The sequence below is a fragment of the Heterodontus francisci genome, unplaced genomic scaffold, assembly GCF_036365525.1.
Source record: "Heterodontus francisci isolate sHetFra1 unplaced genomic scaffold, sHetFra1.hap1 HAP1_SCAFFOLD_91, whole genome shotgun sequence".
Classification (NCBI taxonomy): Eukaryota; Metazoa; Chordata; class Chondrichthyes; order Heterodontiformes; family Heterodontidae; genus Heterodontus; species Heterodontus francisci.
In genome coordinates, this window is record NW_027140989.1 from 4,395,815 (window position 1) to 4,409,021 (window position 13,207).

Sequence of the window (13,207 nt, forward strand, 5' to 3'; positions counted from 1 at the left end):
TAATACCACACACCATCTCCCTTCATGCCTGCAGAGCTGTGCCCCCAGTAATACCACCCCACCTCCCTTCATGCCTGCAGAGCTGTGCCCCCAGTAATACTATCACCCCGCCTCCCTTCATGTCTGCGGCGCTGTGACCCAGTAATACCACCCACCACCTCCCTTCTTGTGTGCTGAGCTGTGCCCCCAGTAATACCATCCCCCGACCTCCCTTCATGTCTGCTGAGCTGTGCCCCCAGTAATGCAACCCCCCACCTCCCTTCATGTCTGCTGAGCTGTGCCCTCAGTAATACCACCCCCCACCTCCCTTCATTCCTGCAGTGCTGTGCACGCAGTAATACCACCCCCTCCTCCCTTCATTCCTGCTGAGCTGTGCCCCCAATAATACCACCCCCCACGTCCCTTCATGCCTGCTGACCTGTGCCTCCAGTAATACCATACCCCACCACCCTTCATGTCTGCTGAGCTGTGCCCCCAGTAATACCACCCCCCACCTCCCTTCATGTCTGCTGAGCTGTGCCCCTAGTAATACCACCTCCACCTCCCTTCATGCCTGCTGAGCTGTGCCCCCATTAATACCACCCCCCACCTCCCTTCTTGCATGCTGAGCTGTGCCCACAGTAATACCACACCCCACCTCCCTTCATGTCTGCTGAGCTGTGCCCCCAGTCATACCACACCCACCTCCCTTCCTGCCTGCAGAGCTGTGCCCCCAGTAATACATTCCCCCCACCTCCCTTCATGTCTGCAGAGCTGTGTCCCCCGTAATACCACCCCCGACTTCCCTACATTTCTGCTGAGCTGTGCCCCCAGTAATCCCACACACCCACCTCTCTTCATGTCTGCTGAGCTGTGCCTCCAGTAATTCCCCCCCCACCTCTATTTCATGACTGCTGAGCTGTGCCCCCAGTAATAACATCCTCCTCTCCAATCTGCGTTCAACTGTGCAGAGTTGAGACCCCTGTATATCCAGACTTACCTGCACTGTGTCCGATGCTTCCTCCTTCTGCTGTCTTGCCGCCTTTTCTTAGTCGTGAATGGGACAGGCACGTGACAGCCACCCGCTCACCAAAACATGTGGAACTATGAAGTGAGAGGCAGTGGGATGCATAATCAGACAAGGTAAATAGTGCTTTACATATGTTAATTGGGATGCCGCTGACAAGCTGCGCCGGGAAGGGATGGTGATGAACGGCACCGAGGTCCCGTCACCACCAGTAAAATGGGGTGGGACCTACACTGTGTCACGGATTGTGACGGGCCTCTCCCGGACGTATTTTCCAGACCCCCACCCACCACCCCCGCCCTCGCCATGACCCCCGATGTCGGAGAGCTGGTAAAATTCAGCCCAGAATGTTTCAGCAGCTCATGAAAGTATCCCTGGAGCAGATTAAACAGCATTCCCTGTGTTTCAATGAGAATTTCTGATCTGAAATGAAGAAAAACAGAAAATACTGATAATACCCAGCAGATCTGTCCATCACAGGACTGATACAAGCTCATTTCTCAATCCAAACAGTGAGAGATCCAAACACTGAGACAGAATATTAACTGAGAGAGAGATGTCATGCCTCACAAGCCTTATTGAATTCTTTGAGGATGTGACAAAACACATTGATGAAGGAAGAGCAGTGGATGTGGTGTATATGGATTTTAACAAGGCGTTTGATAAGGTTCCCCATAGTAGGCTCATTCAGAAAGTAAGGAGGCATGGGATTCAGGGAAAGTTGGCTGTCTGGATACAAAATTTGCTGGCCCATAGAAGACAGAGGGTGGTAGTAGATGGAAAGTATTCAGCATGGAGCTCGGGGACCAGTGGTGTTCCACAAGGATCTGTTCTGGGACCTCTGCTCTTTGTGATTTTTATAAATGACTTGGATGAGGAAGTGGAAGGCTGGGTTAGCAAGTTTGCCGATAACACGAAGGTTGCTGGAGTTGTGAATAGTGTGGAAGGCTGTTGTAGGTTGCAACGGGACATTGACAGGATGCAGAGCTGGGCTGAGAAGTGGCAGTTGGAGATCAACCTGAAAAAGTGTGAAGTGATTCATTTTGGAAGGTCGAATTTGAATGCGGAATACAGGCTTAAAGACAGGATTCTTGGTGGTGTGGAGGAACAGAGGGATCTTGGGGTCCATGTCCATAGATCGCTCAAAGTTGCCACCCAAGTGGATAGGGTTGTTAAGAAGGCGTATGGCATGTTGGATTAACAGGGGGATTGTGTTTAAGAGCCGCGAGGTTATGCTGCAGCTCAATAAGGCCCTGGTACGACCACACTTGGAATATTGTGTTCAGTTCTGTTCGCCTCATTATAGGAGGGTGCAGAGGAGATTTACCAGGATGCTGCCTGGACTGGAGGGCATGTCCTACGAAGAAAGATTGAGGGTGCTAGGGCTTTTCTCATTGGAGCGAAGAAGGATGAGAGGTGCCTTGATAGAGGGGTACAAAATGATGAGAGGCATAGATAGAGTGGATAGTCAGAGACTTTTTCCCAGGGTGGAAAGGGCTATCACCAGGGGGCATAATTTTAAGGTGATTGGAGGAAGGTTTCGGTGAGATGTTAGAGGTAGGTTCTTTGCACAGAGAGTGGTGGGTGCGTGGAATGCGCTGCCAGCGGTGCTGGTAGAAGCAGATACATTATGGGCATTTAAGCGACTCTTGGATAGGTACACAGTAGAATGAAGGGTAGGTAGTTACTTAGATCTTGAGTAGGTTAAAGGTTTGGCACAACATTGCGGGCCGAAGGGCCAGTACTGTGCTGTACAGTTCTCGGTTCTATGTTCTATAACAGGTTAACTGCATTCTAATTCCACTCCCCTGGTTATTGTTAACAAAAACACGATGGAATTGGATCAACAGACAGAGTTTTCAGGATTTAAATTCCCAAATACTAATTGAAGAATGGACAGCTGGTAAAATGTGGGAAATGCCGGAGAGACAGGATTCTCTAAGTCTCTGCAGCAGTTCCTGGTAACTGAGCCATGGGTGCGATTCCAGTTTAGAATTGGAGATTGTTAACAGTGAGAGAAAAATGGTCTCAAAAAAGGACGGGACCTCGTTTCAGCTCCCTCCAGATTTAGTTTTTCTTTATGAAGAGGGGTTGAGGAATTAACTCGACCAGACAACGTGTATGGACTTGGTGTTAATCTGAAAATGTGTTTGTTCCAGGATTAGGAAGATTGGGATCTTGGAACAGAAGTAGACTATTTTTCCCTCAAGCCTGTTTTGCCATTTAATGAGCTTCTGACTGGTCTGTATTTTAACTCCATCCACCCACCTTGGTTCCCAGTCAAAGTATAAGGTGGTGGATGCGGTGCTTAATCAAGCAGGTTGTCTTGTCCTGGATGTTGTTGAACTTCTTGGATGTTGTTGGGGCTGCACTCATCCAGGCAAGTGGAGAGTATTCCGTCATACATCTGAATTGCACCTTGTAGATGGTGGACAGGCTTATGGAGACAGGACGTGAGTTACTCTCCGCTGAATTCCCAGCATTTGACCTGCTCTTGTAGCCACAGTATTAATTGGCTGGTACAGTTAAGCTTCTGGTCAATGGTATGGCCCAGGATGTTGATGGTGGGGGATTCAGTGATGGCAATGCCATTGAATGTCAGGAGGAAAAAGCTAGATTCTCTTTTGTTGGAGAGTGTCATTGGCTGGTTGTGTGACGTGAATGTTACTTGTCACTTATCACTCAACCTGATTGTTGTCCAGGTTTTTCTGCATGTGGACATGGACTGCTTCAGTATCTGACAAGTTGTGAATGATACTGAACACTATGCAATCATCAGCGAGCTTTCAGACCTAATAATGGAGTTAATGTCACTGATGAAGCAGTTGAAGATGTTTGTTGCCTAGGACACGACACTGAGGAACTCCTACAACAATTCCCTCAGGCTTAGATGTTTGGTTTCCAACAACCACCGCAATCTTCCATTGCATTCGGTATGATTGCAATCTGTGGAGAGTTTTCCCCCGAATCCCACTGACTTCAATTTTGCTCGGGTACCTTGAGTGCAGTGCGGCCTGTGTCACAGATGTGAGCTTTTCTCTGAGGAAATGATAGGAGGTCGTGACCAAACACCAACCTGATTGGTGAATGATGGATTGAACTAAATAAAGGAAAGAAGAAATTCTACTGGTTCCTTTTAGGGAATTTTTGCTACATTGTAAAAACATCCCAAAGTTATTCACCTGCTGTCCTGGCAGTATATTCACGTTAGTCTGTTTTCTCCAGCTATCGCATCACAGTATTGCTCATGTACCTTTCGAGATCTGTGCAATGGAACACTCAGGTAACCTCACACGATTATTTTCTTTCTCTACCTTCTTTAATGCCTTTCCCTGAAGGGTGAGATCAGCTCACTGAGAACAGGCCCTTCCTGCTGTGTATGGTGCTCAGTGCCTCACCAAATGAGAATAACGAACATGCCACAGGCCATGGAGCCTCGGCCCATCCTCCCCTGACTGTGGTTCAATGCCACCCGGCTCAGATCAGCTAATTCAGCACAAGCTGGGCATGGAACCTGGATCTTTCCTGCTCTGGGGGATCCGTACCATACCAGATGTGATGAATTAACATACCACAGGCCGGGGATGGAACCTGGAGCTTTCCTGCTCTGGGAGCTCCGTACCATACCAGGTGTGATGAAGTAACATACCACGGACCAGGGATGGAGCCTGGGATTTCCTGTTTTTTAGTGGAACAAACATCATCAGGCTCAGAAAGGAGCCTGGGCTCTTTATGTTCTGTGTGGCTCCAGTTTTCTTTAATAAGCAACAAAACTATCAGTTTATTATAAACCAAGACATAACCAGTAATGAAGCAAAGTAGTAACACACAGATTGAAATAAACAAGTTCCCTTTTTAACTTAGCCCGTCAAACACACACGCACACACACACACTCTCTCTCTCTCTCACACACACACACACACACACACACACACACACACACACACACACACACACACACACACACACACACACACACACACACGCGCGCGCACTGGTTAACCAAAAAATAAAGAGATTTACTCTTTAGAGCTCTACAGCAAAAAGAAAAACAGACAAAAAGAATACTTTGGCGAGATACTTGTCTATTCTTGGAGAAAAAATAGAAGAGATGGAAAGAGGTCAGATGTCCTTTGTTTTGGTTTGGTGTCCCAAATACACATATGTGGCTGTCACTGGGATCTTCCTAAAACAGTTCTTGTCCGACGACATTGAAGATCAGCTTGGGCAGGCTTTCCAGGAAAAGTGCAGCAACAAGGGTTTCAGGCAGTTTCTTACACTTGTTTCTCAGAGCTTCTCAAAGAAATGGAAAACTGGCAGGCTTTTCAAAGAGCTGGAAAAGGCTGAGTTTGGACTCATCCTTGGCAAATTGAGCCTTTATCGTCTTTTCAAACCATTCTCAATATTTCGACTGCTCTTCCAATGTGAAACCAAAAGCATCTCAGGAGTGAAGCCTCCTAATCACTATAAATTGTGACCTGTCACTTCTCTGTAAACATCTTTCCCCAAGTAAAAAAAAAACTCTGCTGGGTAATTCTCTGAAAACAGGTGCTGTCCAGTAACTTGTTTACAAGCTTAATCCAAAAGACGTTCCACCGACCTCTTGAAAAGAAAACAAAGTTCCAGCATCTATGGAAACTTTTCTCAGTTTAAAAAAAAAATCCTCGTAAATTAAAAAAAGGAAGCACTCAAACAATATCTTCTCTATTCATGCTATTCTCTGTCTCCTTCTGCCCTTTTATTTTCCTTGTTTGTCTTTCTATGATTCTGTGGACATAAAGTTTCTACAACTCCCTCTGACCTAGAAGAGAATCAAACCAAGATTCAGGGTGTTATAAATACCACCCCAAACCAACTGAATAAGCTTGTCATTTACTCTCTTTTTCACATCAGCTTCTCCTCACTCTTTATGAATTTCCAGCCTGGTCTGTTCCTCTGACCATCATTCCTGGAATTGTATCGACCGTGGCCAAGTCGCTGCCCCTCACTCTCACCATCACTCCACCCCTTCAACCACTTCTAATTCTCTATGTTGAACAGCACCTCACATCTGCTCCTCCACTCCTTTTATATAAGAGGAAAACATTCTGAACCAGGCATTTCCAGACAGTGAATGTTCCATTAAGGCAAAGTTAAGAGTAGATTCATTCGCTTTAAACACAGGGAGAGCAGCTCTTCTTGTTCAGTATAAGGTGGGTTTCACTATCTTATGCTTGAGACAATTTTCATCGGGTTGTGGACATATCCTTCCTTCATTCCTTCTCCCACATTGCTTCTCTGTTTCTCAATCATTCTTTATTCCTTATAATCCAGAAAGGATTAGGAATCAGAGCTCACCCTCACTGTTAACCTGTTTGATCCAAGAAAGAACTCAATAAATTACACTGTCGAAAACAGAGAAAGCTTACTCAGTGTTGGATACAGAGAAAAATACACTGCAGTTCGAAATTCATTTACAGAGCAGGACAGGCCCAGGCTGCAGCCCCAACCTGTGCTGTGTCAGCCTCTGTTCGTGTTCCTGGCCTGTGTTGAGTTAATTGATCCCACCCAGACCCACATGGAACGGAATGGGCCCACGTTTCTCCCTCAAAATGAGGCATATTAGTTCATCTCACAAGCTGCAGGACAGGAAAAGCCCAGGCCCCAACACCAGCCTGTGGGATATTACTTCATCACACTCAGTATGGTACAGTCTCTGGGACTGTGTATGTGCTGACTGGGTCTGGTTAATTTGTTTGAATTCTTTCATTTTTTAAATTCATTCACGGGATGTGGGCGTCGCTGGCCAGGCCAGCATTTGTTGCCCATCCCTAATTGCCCTTGACAAGCTGGTTGTGAGCTGCCTTCTTGAACCGCTGCAGTCCATGTGGGGTAGGTACACCCACAGTGCTGTTAGGAAGGGAGTTCATGGATTTTGACCCAACAACAGTGAAGGAACGGCGGTATAGTTCCAAGTCAGGATGGTGTGTGACTTGGAGGGGAACTTGCAGGTGGTGGTGTTCCCATGTATTTGCTGCCCTTGTCCTTCTAGTTGGTAGAAACCGCGGGTGTGGAAGGTGCTGTCTAAGGAGCCTTGGTGCATTGCTGCAGTGCATCTTGTAGATGGTACACACTGCTGCCACTGTACGTCGGTGGTGGAGGGAGTGAATGTTTGTAGATGGGGTGCCACTTAAGTGGGCTGCTTTGTCCTGGATGGTGTTGAGCTTCTTGAGTGTTGTTCTATCTGCACCCATCAAGGCAATGTGGAGAGTATTCCATCACACTCCTGACTGGTGCCTTGCATCTACAGGGTGGACAGGCTTTGGGGTGTCAGGAGGTGAGTTACTCGCCTCAGGATTCCTAGCCTCTGATCTGCTCTTGTCGCCACATTATTTATATGGCTACTCCAGATCAGTTTCTGGTCAATGGTAACCCCTAGGATGTTGATAGTGGGGGATTCAGCGATGGTAATGCCGTTGAATGTCAAGGGGAGGAAGGAAGGAAGAAATTCTTCTGCTGAGGACCTTTCAGATCTGTGTCGGTGCTCTCTGGGATTGTGTAAGAGTTGTCCATTTCTATCGAGGTGTATCTGTGTCTGTGTAGGAGCTGCCTGGGTCTGTGACAGAACATGATTTGTCTGTGCATTAATGTCTGGACCTGTTTCGTAAATCTTTTGTTTGTGTAAGAGCTGTCCAGGTCAGTATACGACCTGTCTGTGTCTCTGTAGAAGCTTCCTGGTTCTGTGTAAGCTCCCTTTCTCGAAGTAGATGCTATCTGGATCTATGTAGAACCTGCAGACATTTAAGGAGCTATTCCATAATTCTCAACAGAGATTATTCCATTGCGTAAGAAAGACTCTACCAGAAGGCGGCACCATCGGTAGCTAACTAACAATGTTCAGGGTAGTATCAGATTAAAGAAAAGGTGTACAATGCTGCAAAGATTAATGGAAGGCCAAAAGATTGGTAACATTTTAGAAACCAGAAAAGGATGACGAAAAAAAAGAGAGAAATTGGAGTACGAGAGAAAATTAGAAAGAAATATTAAAACAGACAGTAAAAGTGTCACAAATAAATAAAAAAGAGAAGAGTAGCTAAAGTGAGCATTGGTCAGGGTGAGGGTGGGGAATTATTAATGGGAAACATGGAAATGGCAGAGGATTTGAACAAGTATTTTGCATCATCTTCATAGTAGAAGACACTAATAGTAGACAATCAGAAGGCAAAAGGGAGGGAACTTAAAACAATCACAATCACCAGAGAAAAGGTAATGGGAATACCAATGGGACTAAAGGTGGAAATGTTCCCTGGACCTAATGCCGTGCATCCAAGGGTCTTAAAGGAAGTGGTTGCAGAGATAGTGGATGCATTGGTTACAATCTTCCCAAATTCCCTAGATTGTGGACAAGTCCCAGCAGTTTGGAAAACTGCAAATGCAAAACCTCCGTTCAAGAAAGGAGGGAGACAGAAAGCGGGAGACTATAGGCCAGTTAGCCTTACGTCTGTCATTGGGAAAATGCGAGAATCATCTGTCGTCTGTCCCGGTGTGATCAACATACTGCTAGTCAGCACTCCCATGCCTTCGGATCCCCGTCTGGGGAAATGAGGTGGACCACTGGTTGGAGGGGTGAGGAGGAACGTTTCTCAGTGCGGGAAGTTGGGGGGAACAGGGTCAGAGAAACATCATTGGTGCAGGGAATGGATTTTAGGTTAAGGTTTATGTACTTTGGAGGGGGGTAGAAGGTCAGGTGGTCAAGGTAAGTGTTTGCGGGGGGGAGCGGCTATTTAAATAAGCCTCTGTGCTTAGGATTGCAATGGCTCTGCAACATGCAGCCCCTCACGCGGTCGGGCCGCCATTGTTTTTGGCAGCGCGGGTAAAAATTTCAGCCCAAAGGAATATAAATAGATTAAATGAGTGGGAAAGAATTTGGCCGATGGAGTATAATGTGGGAAAATGTGAGGTTGTCCACTTTGACAGGAAGAACAGAAAATCAGATTATTATTTAAGCAGAGAGAGACTGCAGAATACTGTGGTCCAGAGGGATCTGGCGGCCTTTGTACATGAATCACAAAATTCAGCATGCAGGTAGAGCAAGTAATGAGCAAGGCAAATGGAATGTTGGCTTTTATTGCAAGAGGGGTGGAGTATAATCGAAGGGAAGTCTGGCTACAACCATACAGGGCATTGGTGAGACTGCACCTACAATACTGTATACAGTTTTGGTCACCTTACATAAGGAGGGACATACTGACATTGAAAGCAGTTCAGAGAAGCCGGTGACTTCAACTGCATCATCAAGGCGGCTGGACGATTTGGAAGTGACGAAAGAAAACTGGACGCTACGTCCAGATTCCTAATGCAAACAGTTAAAGATGCCAAACTGCACGACGTCTTCCGCAAACCTGCAGACGGAGTGCAGCGCAGATACACATGGTCAAGATCGGATGGGTCTGTCCGTTCCAGGATTGACTTTCTGTTTGTGTCCCGTCCCGTCACGGTCGGATCCACCGACGTCAAGCCGGTGTTCTTCTACGACCACTGCCTCTTACTGGCCGACTGTCACTTACAGGACGACCAGCGGGTTGGCAGAGGGACAAGGAAGCTCAAGGCTAGACTGCTGACCCCAGAGAACGTTGAGGAACTGAAAAGGGATTACAAAGGTTGGAGGACCGGGAAACCCCTCCTTGAGTCTCCAGTTCACTGGTTGGAAGCGATTAAGGAGAACATCAAGCGGTTCTTCATCCACTTCCTGACTCTCCAAAGCCTGTCCACAATCTACAAGGCACAAGTCAGGAGTGTGATGGAATACTCTTCTCTTGCCTGGATGGGCTCAGCTCCAACAACACTCAAGAAGCTCGACACCATCCAGGACAAAGCGGCCCGCTTGATTGGCACCCCATCTACAAACATTCACTCCCTCCACCACAGACGTACAGTGGCAGCAGTGTGTACCATCTACAAGATGCACTGCAGCAATGCACCAAGGCTCCTTCAACAGCACCTTCCAAACCCCGCGACCTCTACCAACTGGAAGGACAAGGGCAGCAAATACATGGGAACACCACCACCTGCAAGTTCCGCTCCAAGTCATACACCACCCTGACTTGGAACTATATCGCCGTTCCTTCACTGTCGCTGGGTCAAAATCCTGGAACTCCCTTCCTAACAGCACTGTGGGTGTACCAACCCCACATGGACTGCAGCAGTTCAAGAAGGCAGCTCACCACCACCTTCTCAAGGGCAATTAGGGATGGGAAATAAATGCTGGCCTGGCCAGCGACGCCCACATCCCGTGAATGAACAATAAAAAACAAAAAACAATGGTATTCAGAGGGCGAGAGAGACAGAGGGAAATGTCCCGACTCCAGAAAAGTATGCAAAATCTGCTCCGGTTGCAGTCAATGGGGGTCGAGGTCAAGGAGGACCTCCAACATGTGAAGAGATAGCAGGCCTCGCTCTTTGCCAAGGATGCCTCCAAGATCATCTTCCAGTCCAGAGACCGCTCCACCGAGCAGGACGAGACGTGCTCACCTTACTTCTTCCAAAACGTACACAGCGCGAGCTCTGTTATCAGCAGCCTGAAGGAAGAAGATGGCTCGGTAACGTCTTCACAGTCCGACATACTAAGAATCAGCAAATACTTCTATGCTGGGCTGTATGACGCGAAGCCCACAGACAGCAGAGCCTCCCAGTCCTTCCTATCATCTACACAGAGGTCTTAGATGACAGCAGGAGGGAGAGACTGGACAAGCCGCTAACTCTGGACGAGCAGTCAAAGGCCGTCGAGTCCTTCGAGATGAGTAAAACTCCCGGAAGCGACGGCTGACCGGTCGGGTTGTACTCGGCCCTGTGGGACTGGGTCGGCCCGGACCTGCTGGAAGTATACGAGAGTATGCCCCTGGCCGGCAGCATGTCAGAATCCATGAGGAAAGGCATCATCACCCTCATTTACAAGCGGAAGGGGGAGAGGGCAGAAATCAGAAATTGGCGGCCCATCTCACTGCTTAATGTTGACGACAAGATTCTGTCCAAAGTCATAGCCAGTCGAGTCAAGTGTGCTCTGGAGTTGGTGATCCACCCCGATCAGACCTGCACTGTACCCGGCAGGAAGATCTCTGATAGTCTCGTGCTACTCAGGGATACGATCGCCTATGTATGGGACAGGAAGGTGGACACCTGCCTCATCAGCCTGGACAAGGAGAAGGCTTTTGACAGGATATCGCACACCTACATGATGGACGTGCTTTCCAAAATGGGGTTTGGGGAGGGAATCTGCAATTGGATCCATCTGCTCTGCCCAAACATCAGTAGCGCAGTCGCAATCAATGGGTGGGAATCAGAAAGTGTCCCGATCCAAACTGGAGTCAGACAGGGCTGTCCTCTCTCCCCGGTCTTGTTTGTTTGCTGTATTGAACCCTTTGCTGAGTCTGTTAGGAAGGATGCGAGCATAAGAGGGGTGACAATCCCAGGCCGCGGAGGCACTCAGGTTAAAACCTCCCTGGACATGGATGACGTCGCCGTCTTCTGCTCGGATCTGCTGTCCGTGCGCAGTGTGATGAGCATCAGCGACCAGTTCGAACTGGCCTCGAGAGCCAATGTTAACCACGGCAAGAGCGAGGCCATGTTCTTTTGGTACTGGGCTGACCGATCCTTTGTCCCCTTCACCGTTAGGTCAGATCACCTGAAGGTGCTGGGGATATGGTTCGGAAGGGCCGGGGCGTGCACCAAAACCTGGGAGGAGCGACTAGCCAAGGAACAACAAAAGTTGGGCATGTGGGGGCAGCGATCGCTCTCCATTGTGGGTAAGAACCTGGTCATCAGGTGCAATGCGTTCACGTTGTAGCTGTACGTGGTGCAGGTCTGGCCCATACCCCACTCCTGCGCTGTGGCGGTCACCCGAGCCATTTTCCGCTGCATCTGGGGATCTAAAATGGACTGGGTCTGGAGGGACGCGATGTTCAAATCTCTGGATAAGGGTGGGAAAAATGTACCCAACGTGGCCCTCATCCTGATGACCACCTTCGTGTGCGGCTGCATCAAGCTGTGTGTCGACCTCCAGTACGCAAACTCCAAGTGTCACTACGTGCTGTGATTCTATCTGTCCCCGGTGTTGCGAAGGATGGGCCTGGTCACATTGCCGCGGAACGCTCCATGCAGTTGGGCCGTGCCGTACCACCTATCCTTCGTGGAGCAGTTTCTGCGGGAAAACACCTTCGCCCACCGGTCCATCAGGCAGTGGTCTGCACGGAATGTCCTCAAGGCCCTACGGGAAAAGGAGAAGGGGAATACTGTCGGATGGTTCAACGAGCAGACCGCCAAAGTCATTTGGTGGAATGCCTCATCACCAGAACTTTCAAAGAAGCACCAAGACGTAACTTGGCTGGTGGTGAGAAGGGCCCTCCCCGCCAGATCCTTCCTGCACACCCGAAGTCTCGCCCCCTCAGCACAATGTCCCAGCGGTGGCTGTGGTGGGGGAGAGACATTTGCCCACCTCCACCTGGAATGTGTCTTCGCAAAGCAGATGTGGAAAGAGATTCAGTGGTTTTTGTCGAGGTTCATCCCAAGCAGCTCTATAACACAGGAGTCTGTGCTCTCTGGGATGCACACCGAGACAAACATCAACTGCTGCTGGAGGACTATCAATTCGGTGAAAGATGCCCTTTGGTCTGCCCGAAACCTGCTGGTCATCCAGCGCAAAGAGTTGTCCACGACCGAATGTTGCAGACTGGCACATTCCAAGGTCCAGGACTACGTGCTGAGGGACTCCCTAAAGCTTGGGGCAGCCGCAGCAAAGGCTCCATGGGGAAAGACCACAGTGTAAGGTACCCCCCACCAAGCTGAACTGAGGGGCTGGATCCATGGGAAACCCCTCGAACAGTATCGGGAAATATTTGTGTGCTGTAAATGTAAAAATGTAATTGGCATGACAAATGTGAAATGGAAGAGTTGTGAGGCAACTCATGATTGTCTCGAAGGAAACTGATCACCTTTGCACTGTTTGTATTTTTTGACTTGATGCTGTTTTAAACTGTTTGGCAATGTAATTTTTGCAGATTTTTATGAATAAAGTATATTTTGGAAATGAAAAAAAAAGTTCAGGGAAGCCAGGGTACACCATAAACTGAGCATGTGGGGGCAGCAATCTCACTCCATTGTGGGTAAGAACCTGGTCATCAGGTGCGAGGTGCTCCCGTTGTTGCTGTACGTGGCGCAGGTCTGGC